The sequence below is a fragment of the Carlito syrichta genome, unplaced genomic scaffold (assembly GCF_000164805.1).
Source record: "Carlito syrichta isolate Samal-C Ts95f unplaced genomic scaffold, Tarsius_syrichta-2.0.1 Scaffold315198, whole genome shotgun sequence".
Taxonomy (NCBI): domain Eukaryota; kingdom Metazoa; phylum Chordata; class Mammalia; order Primates; family Tarsiidae; genus Carlito; species Carlito syrichta.
Genome location: NW_007259294.1, coordinates 29743 through 47175, shown reverse-complemented (window position 1 = coordinate 47175; position 17433 = coordinate 29743). Strand labels below are relative to the sequence as shown.

Sequence of the window (17433 nt, the reverse complement as noted above, 5' to 3'; positions counted from 1 at the left end):
ACAGGTCGAGGCTGCGGTGGCCAGGAGCGGCCACCGCACTCCAGTCTGGGCGACTTAGTGAGACTCCAACTCCAAAATAAATAAATAAATAAATAAATATATATATATATATATATATATTTTTTTTTTTTTTTAAAGGACCTACCCCCTGGAAATGAAATTTGTGAATTTATCTAATTCATAAATATCTCCAATTCATGAAACAGTCAATTCATAAATAACTCCAGGAACAAAAAGAATATAAAGCTACAATGGCACAGTCTTTGTAAAAACAGTGACAATGTGTAGGGTGACACATACTTAGTGACAACACGAACACATCCTGGATATAGCCCCAAGCAGTGGGCTGAAGCCTGGGGAAGGGTCCAGAAGTGGCTAACCAGGGCTGTCTTGCTCCCCTCAGGCTCTAGGCCTGGGCATGCAGGTCATGCTGAAGCCATGAGCAAAGTATTCTCCACACCTGCTGACCACATCTTGCAGCAATGCATAGGTGAGTTTTCTTGCACACCCTTCCTTGAGGCAGTTGCCCCCAGGCTGGTTCAGATCAGACAGGGCATGCTAGGATCAGTGCTCGCTCATAACACATGGTTATCTTTAGCTCACCTTTGGTTCATTATAATACTAAAAGTCCCAGCCCTAGAGAGAAACCATGCAATATATGTGTAAGCAAATTCTCACACTATACCTGTACACTAGCAACCATACCTTTTTCATGCTTAACCCCACACTCCACCCTATGAAAAATGCTATGTAACCTATATGTCTTTTACAATCAGGGAGTGGTTTTTTTCGTGCCCAGTTGGCTGCTCCCGGACCATCTCCCCTGTATACACGTTTCTGAAAAAAGTCCATGTCTCATCCGTTGACTCTGGGTCATTTCTTCAGCCTCTCAGACACAATGCCTTCCCTTTTGGGGTCTTTGGGGAGTCCAGCACTACACAATGAGAACAATGCAATTCAAAACACATGGGACATGGTCAAAGCAACTCTAGAGAGGAAAACTCAGTGCCTTAAATGGTTTTACTGCTAAACAAATAATAATATCAGTTGAACTGAGCATTCAACTCAAAAGATTAGGAAGACCACAAAAAAGGTGAAGTAAGAAATTAATACAGATTTTTAAAATAGAGAATAAGAAAACAATTTTAAAAATGGAAAAATAAGCAGTCATTTAGAATAGGAGATAAGAGCACCAGCTTTGAGAGCTGACAGATCCTGTTTAATTCCAACTCTGGGCTGTGAAGCTGTGTGACTTCAGGCAAGCTAAATTTCTTAACTACTCAACTATCTATAAAATGGTAATAATAGTACTCAATTCATAGAATTGTACAGATTTTTAAAATTAGACAATGCATTCAAAGTACTTAGCACAGGGCCTAGCACATGGTGAGTATTCAATGAATATGATCATGTGTTACAATTATTACCAGGCATGGTGGCTCACGCCTGTAATCTCAACACATTGGGAGGCTGAGGTGGGTAGATTGCTTGAGCCCAGGAGTTTGAGACCAGCCTGGGCAACATAGCAAAACTTGGTCTCTACAAAAAAAATTAGGATGCTGAGGTGAAAGGATCATCTGAGCCCAGAGGTCGAGGCTGCCATGAGCCATGATTGTGGTGATCATGCCACTGCACTCCAACATCGGCAACAGAGTGAGACCCTGACTCAAAAAAAAAAAAAGCACTCATGTTTTATAATGATCACTTTCACAAATGTCCAGAAAGCAAACAAAAACAGAGTGAGAATAACTGTTCACTATTAGAAATTAGAAAGGTGATATAACCACATGTGGAAAATTTTTTAAAAACATGTTTAATGATTACTATATACAACTGTATGCTTAAAAAATGAATATCTGGGTAAATAATTATTTTCTTAAAAAACAAATTACCAGATTTGACTCAAAAAGTAGTTGAGAAATTCCTGAATAACATATAAGCATGAAAAAATTAAAATGGCTATCAAATGACACAGGATCCAAATTGACTAATTCTAGAAAATCTTCAAGGACCAGTCATTTCTTATGCTACTTAAACTATTCCAGAGCATTAAAAAAGAATGGAAACTCCCCATTTCACTTTATAAGGTTAGACTAGCCTTGATACAAAAGGCAATATAAAGAGAGAACAGCTCAGGCAAACTTCACCTTTTTGGGGTGGGGAGATAGGGTTTTGCTGTGTTGCTCAGGTTGGAGTACGGTGGCTATTCACAAGTGTGGTCATTGTGCTCTACAGCTCTGAACTCCTTGGCTCAAGCAATTCCCCCACCTCAGCCTCCTGAGTAGCTGAGACTTCAGAGGTGCACCACCATGCCTGGCTCAAATCTCACTTTTGAACACAAATATAAAAATCCAAGATAAAATATTATCAAAGAATAATACATCACAAAATAGAATATTCCATGAATGTCAGAATATTTCAAACTTTGGAAATCACAAAACCACAATGAGCTACCACTTCCCACCCTCAGAACAGCTACAATCAAAGTGATCAATAGTAAGTGTTGACGAGGATATGGAGAAATTAGAATCCTCATATGTTGCTGGTATGAATGTAAAATAGTACAGCCACTTGGAAACCAATCTGGTAATTCCTCAAAAAGCTAAATAAGTTACCATATGACCCAGCAATTCCACTTCTCCATATATACCCAAGGGAAATAAAAATACATATCCACACCAAAACCTGTACACTAATGCTCATAGCAGTATTACTCATAACAGCCAAAACATGGAAGCAATTCAAATGTCCAACAGCTGATGAATGAATAAATCAAATTTGGTATGTACATACAATGGAACATTATTCAGCCATAAAAAGGAATGACATACTAATACATCCTACAATATGAATAAACTCTGAAAACCTAATGCTAATTGAAAGGGCTCAGCCACAAAAGGCCACATGTTATATATTTCTATTTATATGAAATTCCCAGAACAGGTAAATCTATAGAGAGCAAAAGTAGACTGATTGCTTAAGGTTGGGATGCTGCTGGAGGTGGGAGATGGGAAGTAACTGCTAACAGATATGAAGTTATTTTCGGGGATGACAAAAATGTTCTAAGATTAATTTTAACGATGGTTGCACTACTCTATAAACATACTACAAAGAATTGTACATTTTCCACCAGTGAACTGTATGATATGACTTGTATTTCAGAAATCAATTAAAGCAGTTCACTGCATTACTAGTCAAAGCAGAAAAACTATATGATCATTTTGATTAATAACTAAAGGATTAACATCCACATATTCTTGATTTTAAAAAAAAAAAAAAACCTCCCAGTAAATCAGGACTAGATGCCACTCTGTTGAGTACAATAAAGAATACCTAGCTGGGCTCAGTGGTTCAGCCTGTAATCCCAGCACTTTGGGAGGCTGAGGTGAATGGATTGCCTGAGCCTGAGGGTTCGAGACCCACCTGAGCAACTTGGCGAGACTTCATCTCTACAATAAACCAAAAATTAGCCAGGCATGGTAGCGTGGCTACCCGGCTACTTGGAAGGCTCCCGGCTACTTGGAAGGCTGAGGCAGAAGGATCACCGGAGCCCAGCAGGTCGAGGCTACGGTGGCCGGGAGTGGCCACTGCACTCCAGTCTGGGTGACAAAGTGAGACTCCAACTCAAAAACAAAATAAAATAAAGAATAACTATATGAAACTAGCAGCAGACAACATATTTAATGATGAAACTCTAGAAACATTCTCACTCAAATCAAAATCAAGACAAGGCTATATCTTACCATTATTATATACTATTCTGTTAAAGTTCTATCAAATGCAGTAAGACAAGAAAAATAACTAAAAAGTACAAGTATTCGAAAGGAAAGGATAAAATATTCATGATCTGTAGTTTGCTGCTGAGGTCCAAGAGAACAGAATTAAGTGAAATAGTATGGAAACGAATTTTAAAAGAGTTCAGTAAAGTTACAGGTTGCAAAATACTAATAAAAAGAATGATGCTTCTGCTGGGTACAATGGCTCACGCCTGTAATTCCAACATTTTGGGAGGTAGAGGTGAGAGGATGGCCTAAGCCCAGGGATTCGAGATCAGCCTGGACAACTTGGCAAGACCTCGACTCTACAATAAAAAGAAAATTAGCTGAGCATAGTGCTGCTTACCTATACTTCCGGCTACTTGGAAGGCTGAGATGGAAGGATCATCTGAGCCCAGTGGGCCAAGGCTGCAGTGGCCATGAGCATGTCACTGCACTCCAGCCTAGGCAACAGAGTGAAATGCCTACTCAAAAAAAAAAAAAAAAAAAAAAAAAATTGGATATCCTTACCTCACACCATATGTCACAATTAATTCCAGATGGATAAAAGATTAAAATATAAAACTTTGGGTTCTGGCAATAAGATGGACTGAGGTAATGCAGAACTCCTACCACTGCAAACATCTAGAAATACTAGACAAAATGTAATTTTAAAAAATACTTAATGCATAGCAGATCTCACAAGAAATAAAAGGAAATCCCCAGGAGCTGGAGGAAAGAAGAATCTGAAAGCCAAAGTATTAAGAGAAACATTGAGAACCCAGTGATCACAAGGTGTGTGTGCACAGAGTGAAAAGGAAATAGGAAAGAGATGAGGTAGAAGAAAGACTGGCTACTAGACCTAGAAATAGGCCTTACTGCCTTCTGCTTTGGTTTTATTGCCCACACACAGATGGGAGGTCTTAGCTCTTGCAAGACCAGGAGTTGTAAATGAGATCGCTGTATTCTTCTTTTATCAAATATTTAATAAGTACCTACTTATGCCAGGCACCCTGTGAACAAAACAAGGAGGATTCTTGAACATATGCAAATTTACATTCACACAAGTGATAGAAAGTAGGAAGAAGGGAAGATAGAAAATAAACATAATAAATAAGTTAAATAGTATGTTAGAAGAGGATATAAGTGTTTGGCAGGGAGAGGAAGTAAGTAGGGCAGGATAAGGGTGATCTCAGGAGAGAGAAAGAGAGGGAGGGGGGGAGAAAGGGGGAGAGAAAGAGAGAATGAGAGAGAGAGAGAGAGAGAGAGGAAGAGACAGACACAGATGAAGGCTGTTTGCAGTATTAAGTACAATAGTCAAGACAAGCCTCATGGAACTGATATTCCACCAAAGACTTGAAGGAACTAAGGGAGCCATGCATTTGAATATCTGGGCATATTTGAAGCCCAAAGAGAACCACCAAACCAGGGCTCAGGTGTGTGCCTCCCTGGTATGTTGGAGCAAGGAGGCCTGCAAGCTGAAACAGAGAGAACAAGAAGGAAAGCAAGAAGGAGACAAGAACAGGGATGAAGCAGTGGCCAGACCATGTAGGACTTTGCAGCCAATGTAATGATTGTGGGTGTTCCTCCAAATGAACAGGGAACACAGGTAGTTACCTCTGACTCTTGTGTTAAAAAGAGACCAAGGAAATTGTGGGACAAAGGCAGAGGCAGAAAGACCAGTCAGGAAACTGTAGCAGTAATGCAGGTGGCAGAAACTTGGACCTTCCAAGTGCCCCCTGAGTAAAAAGAGGACTAAGAATCTGTCCATCAGCCTAAAATGACAGCGAAAATTTGTCCACCCGAAGTTCTGAGTAAAGGAAAAGTCCTCAGTGAAGGAGAAAATGAAACTCCAGGCCTGAGAAGGTTTGGAGGCCAAAAGCATACTCATTTGATACAAGAACTTCCAAGGTAATTAATGAATGGATAATTTGGTCCTAGTCCAATGATACTGCTCAGATGTCTGATAAAATGAATGCAAAATCACTTAATAGGAGCATTTCCATAACTAAGACCAGTGGAATTTCCACAAAATCCCACATAAAGGTAAACTCACAGTCAGAAAGTACAAAACACATAAGGAAATAATTCAACATGAACAAAGGTCAGCAGACAAAGCAAGCAGGAGGATCAGTACCACCAAGAAGTCAAGATCATCCATCAAACAAACAAGGGCTTAGGATAAGTCATGTTTAAGACTATTTACAAGAAAATAAGACTGAGCAAAAGAAGCCAGATATTGAGAGGTCATGCAGTATAATTTAATTTACATGAAGTTCAAAAATAGGCAAAATTAAATCTATGGTATTACAAGTCAAAATGAAATGGTGGTTACACTAGGGGGTTGGTGGTTGGAAGTATACAAGAGGGCTTTCTGGAAATATTGTATTTCTTGTTCTTAGTGCTAGACATACAGGTGAGTTTGCTTTGTGAAAACTGATCCAGCTGAACACACATGATATGAAGAGAGAAAACTGGTTAGCTGACATGCTGGAGGCAGAGAAGGGATAGGTCCAATGTCACTCCCTCCCCGTTCACAAGTGGAAGAGGTGGAGAGTGGGAGATGGAAAAATTGCCAGTAGTATCAGAGGTCAAGCCAAAGTGAGGTACCCCAGTGAGAACCTGAAGTCTTTCGAGGGGACCTCAGTGGAAGGGAAGGCAGGAAAATATATCATTCAAGTTCTGGAGTTGTTTCTGGTTTAGCAGGGAATGGGGTGGGGTGGTAACAGAGATTGGGAAAGTTCTCAGGAAGGCATTGCATTCCATCAGAATACAGACTATCCAGGCTGAAGATGGTCTTTGTAATCCAACCCCTCATTTTACAGAGAAGAGCACCAAGGCCCAGAAAAGTAAAGGCCTTGTGCAAAGCTACCTTTGTTTTACAGTATTAATAGTCTTCCTGATGGGATGTACACCAATGAAAAATGAGAGGCAACCTGACAGTGGTGAAAAGCAAGACTCCAGAGCCACATTGCCCAGATTCCAGTTCCAGCTCCACCACCTGGTAGCCATGTGACCACAGGCAAGTTATCTCACTTCTGTGTGCCTCAGTTTCTTCACCTGTAAAATGGTATACAAATGTAAATTTGCACAACCACTTTCCATAAATGTTTAACCACTATCTATTAAAGTTGAACAGATACCTACACCCCAGGATCCAGTAATTCTACTTCTTGATACACAGCCAGCAGAAGTGCATCAAAAGACATGGACAAGTATGGTCATAGCAGTGCTACTTTTAATAGTCAAAACCTGGAAACAACCCAAATGCCTGCCATAAGAGGAATGGAGGAATACACTGTGATAATTGATGTCACAGAACACTGGACAGCTATGAGAACTAATAAACTACTAGTCCACATGGATAGAGATCACAAATGTAGCATTGAGTGAAAGAAGCCAGAATACGTATATGATTCCATTTATATAAAGTTTAGGAATAATCACAACCAGTGTAGAGTGGTAGGGGCATGGTAACTGGAAAAGAGCACAGGACAGTTTCTGGAGTGCCAGAATGTTCTCGATCTGGGTGCTGGTCATGCAAGTGTGTGCACATTGTGAAAAAAAATCTTTGAAATGAACATTTATGACTTGTGACATATATTATACTCCAATAAAGAGGTTTACTTAATAATCATAACAGAATCCACTTCATAGGGCTGTTATGAGGATTAAATAAGGTCATATTTATAAAGTGCTTAGAACAGGGTATGGTAATAGTACAGGCTATAGAAATGTGTATTGAGAATAGCCCAGAGTCTAGGATTAGAACCCCAGCACTGGATCTCCTTCCTGTACCCCTCCTTCTGAGCCCCCTCTCAAGGCAGAACACATTCCTCACCCTACCCGATATATAGAGGTGGTCTTGAGTTGGGGACCCAGGCACTTTGATACTAAGGCATCAGAGGCACCGAAAGCTTAAGTAACTTACCAAGTGCACACTCCTGGTGGAGCTGAAATTTAAACCCAAGCCATCTACTAGGATGGGTTCTCTCATCATAGCCCCTAATAACATATATCTTGGCATTCCATACGTTATTAAATAGAATGTTGTGCTCTCTAATCTTGATTTAGAACTAAGAACTTTCTATGGATCAGGATATCAGAACTTGTTTTTCACTTACATGTGGATCATTTATCCTGCAAACATCTACAATTAACAACAACAAAAAGGACATGCTTGGGAGCAATGGCTCATGCCTGTAATTCCAGCACTTTGGAAGGCCAAGAGAGGAGGATTGCTTGAGCCCAGGAGTTTGAGACCAGTCTGGGCAACACAGTAAGACTTCATCTCTACTAAAAAATCAAAAAATTAGCTGATGTGGTGGCATGTACCTATAGTCTCAGCTACATGAGAGATTGAGGTGGGAGGATCATCTGAGCCCAAGAGGTTGAGGCCATGGTGATACACTGGGGTAAGAAATACAGAGGACTGCTCAGACCCATTCTTCCCTAGCATTTCTGGGTATTAGGATGGCAAATCTGTCCTCAAAACATGGTTTAAGATGGACTGAGGGTCAGAAGTAGTGACTCATGCCTGTAATCCCAACACTTTGGAAGGCTGAGATGGGAGGATCACTTGAGACCAGGAGTTCAAGACCAGCCTGGCCAACATAGTGAGACCCTGTCTCTACAAAAAAAAAATTTAAAACTTAGCCAGTCAATATAGTGTGTGTCCCAGCTATTTGGGAGGCTGAGGTAGGAGGATGGCTTGAGCCCAGGAGTCCGAGGCTTCAATGAGCTATGATTGCACCACCTATACTCCAGCCTGGGTGACAGAGTGAGACCCTGTTGAAAGGAAGGGAGGGGGGGAGGGAGGGAGAAAGGAAGAAAAGGGAATCATTAAAAAAAAGAAAAGAACAAAGTAAGACTGATTTCTGTGGATTGGAGTGAGCAGCAATTTCCTTCCTTGGGGCAGCTGGGAAGGTCAAGCACTTGCACTTTCTCACCATGAATTCTCTCTGGGACTGAGCCACAAAGTGAGACGAGACTGGGTATGGGAATAAAGACTTGGCAAGACTGACCTGCCCACCTCTGAGGTCTGGCTTCGGGGAGAGGAAAACAAGCTGGCCACAGGGCTGAGGGCAGGGGGACCGTGTCCAACAGCTCTGCCCTGGGGCTACCCAACCCAAAGGTACTTTTATGTCTCAGATGCCAAATTCTGTATCTGTAAACACAATGTGTTTCCTTTTTCATGCTGGGATTGGAACTATTATTGTTCGACACTTTCTTCACAGGCTCAAGTGTAAGCAGAGCACTGGAGGCAGTAGCCTGTAAAGAGTCCTTGTCCCTCAATACCACACAGACATGGCTCTGAATGGAGGGAACAACCTTCGGGTGGGAGAAGCCTCAGGTATCAGGGCCCTGACCTAGGCTGGAGCATAATTTCCTTCGAGTGTGGGGAAGTGATAAGCTTTTGTCTCAAAATCCAAGGCTGTTCTGGAAAACCTGTCCAGGAACTTTGGAGTGGGCGTTCCTGGGAAGACCAACTCTTTTCAGGGAACCATGGTCTCTCAAATTCTTGGCATGGAAGAAAACAAAAGCACTACAACAGAACAAATACAGTAGGAAAATGTGATGTGGACTAAAACCCAATCCTTCCGTGATACAGAAGCCAACTCCGAATCCCACTTCCTCTCAGGACCCTCAGCAGCCCCCTGTGCCCTGGATACTCGACAAAGTGCCTTGTTCTAGTGCCCATCTGTGCTCATAGTTTAGTGTAAGTGCACAAGTATTCACCTTTTCACATGCCGGCCTCCTCAATGGAAACGTGTCTCACCTGCAGGTTTACATCCCCAAACCCAGAGGAGCCACCTGAACAGTGAATGCTCCAGAAATGTCCATTTATAAAGTACTTCTTTGTCTGCAGGCCTGAGTGGGAGATGAGGGTCTTCTGGGACTGTAAATGGCAAATAGTTTTCATCTTATGGGCTAATTCTACCTAGATAACTATATTGACAAGGATTCTAATTTTTATTTTTTAGAGATGGGTTCTTGCTCTGTTGCCCAAACTGGAGAGCAGTGGTGTGGTCATAGCTCACTGATCACATAGCAGCCTTGAATTCCTGGACTCAAGCAGTCCTTCTGTCTCAGTCTCCTGAGTAGTAGCTAGGACTACAGGGACACACCATCACATCCAACTTTTTTTTTGGTAGAGACAGGATCTCACTATGCCGCCCAGGCTGGTCTTGAACTCCTGGCCTCAAGAGATCCTCCTGCCTCAGCCTTCCAAAGTTCTGGGATTTCAAGCATGAGTCACCATGCCAGGCGGTGAGAAGGATTTTAATACTGTAAGATCATTTCTGGACTTAGGAGGAGAGTATGCTGCAACTGATTACCAATGTCTGTCCTAGTTTCAGAATAGGGGAGTGGTAGTGTATTTGCTAGGTACTCACCACAACCACTTCAAACAGAAACAGATGAAATCAGAGTCCCTAACAATGGCAATCAAGCAGGCAGAAAAGTGCCCATTGCTTTGGGACTTCAAATATGGAATGTAGCACATATAGGATCAGGATATCCTTGGGAATATAGGCCCTTGGGAAGCTAAAAGAGATCTATCTCATTTCCTTATTTAGGACTCAGTTATTTAAAGCCAGCCCCTTTAAAGGTCCCTGTAGTCCTACAGATTGTCTTACTTAAGTGTGGAGTCTCTGGAATGTGTGAAAATTGGACATGACAACCAATAATCTCTCTTATCTGCAGGCAGAAAAGAACTTGGAGAAAATCTAGAAAAATCTAGCAATGGTGCCAACCAGGAAGGGTGGGGCACAAACTAAAATGTGCACATGGTCACCTCTGTGAATTAAGACCTTACAGAGGTTAGTCCTGATTCATCTGGGGAGACAGACTTCCAGCACTATCTGCCAGTCAGGCACTAGCTGAGTTGGGAAGTGATCTGGGTGTTACTTGCCACCTTCCAAGGTTCTCACCCAACAAATTTACTTTGACCCCTTCAAATAACCTGGAAGTCTACCACACTTACAGAACCATCTGTCTTCTGGGACTTCTTTACATGCACAAATACACTGCAAAAAAAATTCACTTCACCCTAACTACAGCAAGTACACTAATCTCAACAGCAGAAGGCTCAGGGATCTCTAGGGATGTCCCCAACACAGGTAAAGGCATAGCACACTTTTGCATTCCTTGGTGGTACACCTAAAACACAGTATCACGGAAGTACACAGCACACCTGTCCTGGGGCATTCTCCTTTGCGCTCTGAATGCCAGCAGCTGTCTCTGATAGAAATATCCATTATGGAGGAGGGTTGGTAGAGGAACTTAGGTGCCAAGAGTAAAAAGTTCTGACAAGAGACATTCTACATCTCATTCATCACATGATCCCAGTTCCTTCTGTCCAGAAAGGGTAGAATTGGCACCAAATAAGACAATCAGGGCTAAGCACACACCTAACCAAGGTCCCCCCAGGTGCTGGGGATAAAGATGCCTCTACCGACGAGGACTGACTATCGGAATGGGTCTCTCTGCCTTTTGATAGAAGCTAGCATTCACATAAATGATACTTTTTTTTTTTGAGTTGGAGTCTCACTCTGTCGCCCAGACTGGAGTGCAGTGGCTGCTCCCGGCCACAGCAGCCTTGACCCACTGGGCTCCGGCGATCCTTCTGCCTCAGCCTTCCGAGTAACCGGAATTACAGGCATGCGCTACCACGCCCGGCTGATTTTTTGATTTATTGTAGAGATGAGGTCTTGCTGCCCAGGCGGGTCTTGAACCCGCGGGCTCAGGCAATCCACTCACCTCAGCCTCCCAAAGGCGTGGAATTACAGGCTGAGCCACCAAGCCCGTCTAAATGATACTTTTAAAAGGCAAAATAAAATCTCTGAGTTCACCATAGAGGTATGTTTTTAGAGTAGGAAATACAGGACTGCAATCCTGAACTCACTACATTGGGTGATTCAAGTCAAACCTCGTGAGAGCAGATAGCTTTGAGGCAAATGTCTGTATCTAGAGGGTTGGCCCAGGCAGCTCACTTATTACCAGCACTATTCGGAACAACCGTCCCTCGGAGCTGGTTATAATAGGACACGGCTTTTATGTGATCAGCCTTCTAAACAAACGCTGCCGATACCCCCTGCTCTCTCTGTATGCAACAGTGTCGCTGAATAAGCCAAGATGTGCCCTGCAGACTTGTTCACACTTAGTCCTATTTGTGTAAAAACTGCCCTTTGGTGGCAGGGACATCTGTTTTTGAAAAGCTTCCGTTCCTTGTGGCAATCTGATTAATTGAAACAAAGCACACAGAAAGCACCTAGCACAATGCTTGGCGCTCAATAGGGGTTTGTGGTCTGTCTTCAGGATGCAACCTGACAACCACCTTGGACTGACATTCTAAACTCTGCAGTTCCCTGGTCACCTAGACCAAGGCCATGCCATCTGAGACTACGGAGACCACAAGGGCTTCCAAACGACAGGCAAAATGCTGTGGGCCACTCTACAAGTATTAGGCTTAAGTCCTGAGCATTTCAAAAGCCCTCCGAGACCTCCCGTCTCCCTATAATGAAAGGCACTGCAGAAACCCAAGGTATGATTATCACTTCTGAAAGGAAGAAAAAAAAATACTGGCTCACAAAATATCCGTATTTGTGCATTCACAGATAAGGCTGTTTTATAATACAGTTCCCTAGAGAGCCATTTATTTTGGTGAAGCCAGCATGCATAGCAGACACTGTAGAAGCCATCAAGATAACACGAATAACAACCCAGTGGACTTTTGAAGTGTAAACATAAAAGTCTATTAAGAATACAATGTTGGTTTAATCCCAAGACAAAAAATTTACTTAATGAAAAGCACAACTCATCTCAAGAAGGAAATATCGATACCAGCTGTGAGCAGAAAATGAGGGGATTCCTTCCAGGGAACATCTGAATTTCAACCCACAGCCTTTCCAATATTTACTCTGGACATAAAGTCTCAAATACTTTTCTGAGGACCTCATTTTTCTACAGGAGGAGGAGGTCAGAGAGAAATCTGGGCAGGGCTAATAGCGAGTTTGGCAGAGCCTGGAAATGCACAGACCCACCCCAGGTTTCCCGTGACAAATTTGCCTCCCTACTTTGGGTGTAGCAGGGAGCAACCGCCTTGCTTTGAGGTTCCTGCCCACCAGGTGCTAATGAGGACTCCAACAGGGACCCTCACTCCAGTTGCCACGGGCAAGTAGAGATAAAAAATAGCCTTGTGCGGTAGGAGCAACAACACCATTGACCAAGACATACCATTCCCCATCCACTTCCCCTCTTTGGCAAAAATACTTTTAGCCACTTTCTGAATTTTTTTGATATGTTCCTGTGAAGCAAAGAGATGGTGAGCACTAGGGTGAAAAGAGAAGGCCTTCTTAAAGAGGGGTTCTGATAGCCAGCTGGGCTTCACCATCTGTGAGAGAGATCACCAGCCCTGAAACCAAGAAAGACTTGGCCATCAGCAACACATGTGGATGCTGAGAACCCCTAAGAAAGTCTTTAAATTCCCTTCACTCACAGTTCCAACTTCTAGTTCCCACCAGGTCTGCTGACGAAGATACAGGAAAACACCCTATATGCAACTTTACAGGAAAGTAAGTATGAGTATAATTTAATGCAACACAACTAGGGAACCACCTCCAGTTTCAGCAAGAAGTAAAAGATTATTCTAGCTTTTCTCCAGTACGTGGATGTATACTTGCCATTCATTCATCCGTCCATCCATCCATCCATCCATCCATCCATCCATCCACTCGTTCTATGGAGAGGCAGCACAGTGGATGCAATAAAGCAAATCATAAACATCAGGAATGAGTCCCAGCTCCACCACCTAGTGGCTACGTGGTTTGGGGTAAACCACTGCACGGTTTCCTCATCTCTAAAATAAGGACAATAATAGCGTCTATTATAAGCATCGTCACAATGATTAAATGACTAAATTAACAAGAGTGTTTGGCAAAGAATAAACCTTTGGGGGTTAATCATCACAATGGCAATAATTATAATAATTACTGTGTCTATTAAAAACATTAACTCATCTATAGCTATAAGCCAGGCTCTTGACTAGGCAGTGATTTTAGCCTTTTGAACTTCAGCTCTTGGGCTCAAGCGATCCTCCCAACTCAGCCTCCCCAAGTTGCTGGAATTACAGGCATGAGTCACCATGCCCGGCAATTTCAGCCTTCTGATTTTGCAAGGGACTTTAGCAGGGCATTAGATTTCTCATGGCAACACCTCCAATAGAATCTCTCTTGCCAGGAATGAGGGAGGACCCAAGCACCAGAGTCATTTACAGCATAAGGAATCCCCCCATCCCAACCCCACAAAGCCATGTTTAAGCAATTATGAGCATTATGTTGCAGGTACCTATGACCATAGGAGGCCAGTCCAGCACGGTGCTCATCTTGCAGAAATGTCTTTTGTGTGGGTTTTGGGTTACAGCTGCGCAATGTAAAGCCATAGAGTGAGTCGCAAAACGAGTTTTCATAAGCTCGACCTGTCACCAGCCAAGCAGGGGCTCATACTGACATCCCCATAGTAAGATAAAACAGCATGCTTCGTCAGGCACTAAATACTAACACAGCTCCGACGTCAGGGGGACACTGATTAAAACTGATGTCAATAATTTATGAAACACAATATGGTCTTCAGATGCTCTTTTGAAAAAAGGGAAGAGGAAAAAAGGGCCCAGCAACGCAGGTGGCTTAAAACTGTTCATGCATTTTCCCTTGAATGTACACACACCCCCCACCATGCATGGGTGCTTCTTACACGATGAATGTAAACGCACATGTGTATAAAAGCATGTGAACACTGCTGATACATATGGGCGGAAAAAAGTATTTAGTTATTCCACTGAGAGATGTCGAGGCTGTAATGTTATACATAGTCTTGTCTTTCATTGTTTTGAGAGGTTTTTTTTTTTCCAGAAGAAATCCAAAATTGCATTTAAAATAAAATTGGGCTTTACAAAAGTTCATATTTATTCCATAGAGAACTCAGTCTTGAAACAACACTGAAAAGAAAGCTGGACCAAAGAAAACCTATAGGATATGTGCATTTCTTAATCATCTATAAGTACTTCAGCCCTATGTAGAAGGACTATTCAGTCAAATGATAATATCAACATATTTTCGTGGTTTAGGGGTTTTTTTTGGGGGGGAGACAGGGGTTAACCTAGGGAAGGGTGCCATTATGGTCTCCCATAAATCATGTCTCATTATTTTATAAAAGCAAAGACAAAACAGCACAGTAATAGCCTCATTTTAAACAAGAGTAATTTTTGGAATAAAAAAGATATGCTTTATGTTGCTGTAGTTGTAAATACTTTGAGTAGCTTGCCAGCACTGGTGAATTCATAAGATGGGATTATGTCGGTGGGGGGGAATCTATGTCTCTGATAGTATAAAGTTATTGTTTGGAGGATTTATTAATGCTTTTCTCTGAGCACAGGGTCCTTTAGTATTTTAGAACACCTGTCAAATACTAATTCATTCACATATCTCCACTAACTACAGGGCCTTTTCATAAAAAGCTCGACCTTTAATTGTAAATCACTCTTAAATTGTCCTTGCTGGCTTTCTCTTTTACAGAATGATGAAAAAATCACTAAGACTTCACTTAAGACTTTATGAGAACTTCAATCTGATGTTCCTGGCTATATCTACAAGGTATCAGAACATCTATTCAAAAGGAAACTATAAATAACTTTAACGTAGTTGAATTGGCTTTGCTTTTATGAGATGACTGAATAATTGGCAAGATTTAAAGATACTTTAGGAATTAAAATAACTTCAGTAAAAACCAGAAAAATATTGTTAGCCGATCATTTGTCATGTAGATTATGTACTTATTAGGCCTGATTAAACTTTTTTAACAAAACGCTTGCTAATTACATTAGTTAGTAAGTTGATTGCTCAATTTGGCCCCCCAAAAAGGTCAATCCAATTTGTGTGCATAGTGAGTGCTTTAGTCAAAAGACAAAATCCTAAACGATAGACATTATTTCAAGTCCATGACCATCGTTATAACAAACGCAGGTTAGGTCGCCACATCCAAAGTGACAGAAAGACGTGGGGGTGGTTCGTGAACCTGAACAATACCAATGCTAAGACGAATCTTCAAGCCAGTAAAATTCTATCACAACATCAAGTCTATTCGTCTCAATGTATTCACTTGTGTTTGTCCAATTAGACCCTGCTGGTGATAATACAAAGTCATCTTTCATATGCACATACAAACTACAACTGATAGCAAAACCCTGGGAAGCCCTTTAAATGTCAATAAAGGGCTTTTACGCACAAAAGGAAGAAAAGAAAAGAGAAAGGAGGGGGAAGAGAAGAGATGGGAAAAACCAACATTTCTGAGGGAATCCAGCAGATCAAAGGAATTTTATTCTAGAAGATCACTAAGTTGGGGTGTAACTACCTCTGGGAAATCTTGAAAAGTGTCTTCCAACTGGAAGCCAATTCTGTCCCTTAGAAGAAGAGGGGGATGAGCAATTAGGTCTGCAAAAGCGAGACACGAGTATAAAAATGGAGGCCTCGCCACGCAACAGGCGTCTGCAGACCAGGATGCCTGACTGGGCCTCTGTACCGACCCGGCCCTCCAAGACATGTTTTCCATTCCCTTGCTCAAAAGTCTGCATCCACAGTCATGAGGCGCAAACTATTCGACAACAACATGACACAATTAATCAGAACCAGACCTCAAAACGTGTGTTTGTGGGGACCAGCAAACTTTGCAACGTGCTTCAGAGGGCGAGGCAATTCAAGAGACTCACATAGGCTGTCTGGGATTAGGGAGAGGGGGAGGAAAAATCTGTATGTTCACAAAAGATGCACACCAAATGGTACATTCATGGACTGAATAATTTTCACCAAAATTAATGTGGGATTTGGAAATTTACATCTCATACTGAAAAAGTAAGGTATTGTCTTACAACCTTCCCTCTTTTTCTTTTTTTTTTTTTTTCTGGGGAGAAACTGATACATGCGAGTTTCTACAGCAGCAAAGTCGTACAATTCGGTGGCAGAACGTATCCTTTCTTTAGCCTCATTTCTGACCCAGCTGTATTCACCAGTGCCCAGTTTTGTCAGATTTCTCTTTCAGGAATTGAAACCCCGCTAAAAAGAGAGAAGCTGGGCCCTTAGTTAATTCAAAACTGTTTAATTTTACCAAACCCCGAAGTTAACAGCAACAACAAAATCTCATTTACTTTTTTTTAGATCAGGGCTGGATCAGTTTAAAATAATTACTGAACGCTCCTTTGTAATCTGTAGATAGTAATTAATTGAAATCACATCACTATTCTTTTGCTAACACAAACACTGTTCAAAACAGAGGGGAAATTTTTTTTTTTTTCAAACCATAAAAAGACAAATGAAGGACGCAGGCGTGATATTCGTCGGGTACAACTGCTCCCAGACTGCAAATAGTTCTTTGCCATCTCCCAAGGGCTTTGCGGTTGCGGAGCTGGATCTTGCCGGGACCAGGGAAGGGGTCCCCAACTGCGCGCCCAGCTGCAGCCTTGGGAAAGGGGGCGGGTGGAGGTGAATCCCAGGGTGCAGCCAAACCGAGCGGGAGGCAATGAATGTCTGTCTGCGTTTGGATGCGGGGTCAGGGAGATCTGTCGGCACATTTTCTGCAAGATTCCCCCACCCCCGCAGCACCCTCCGCAGCACTTCTGCTGCTTCTT

At 42.1% G+C, this 17433-nt stretch overlaps 1 protein-coding gene across 1 annotated transcript in view; it reads right to left on the bottom strand.

The window, feature by feature from the left end:
• The window catches only part of NTN1 (netrin 1), a 206007-nt gene that overhangs the window by 170610 nt on the left and 17964 nt on the right, over positions 1–17433 (bottom strand). The gene's annotated exons all lie outside the window — the stretch shown is intronic.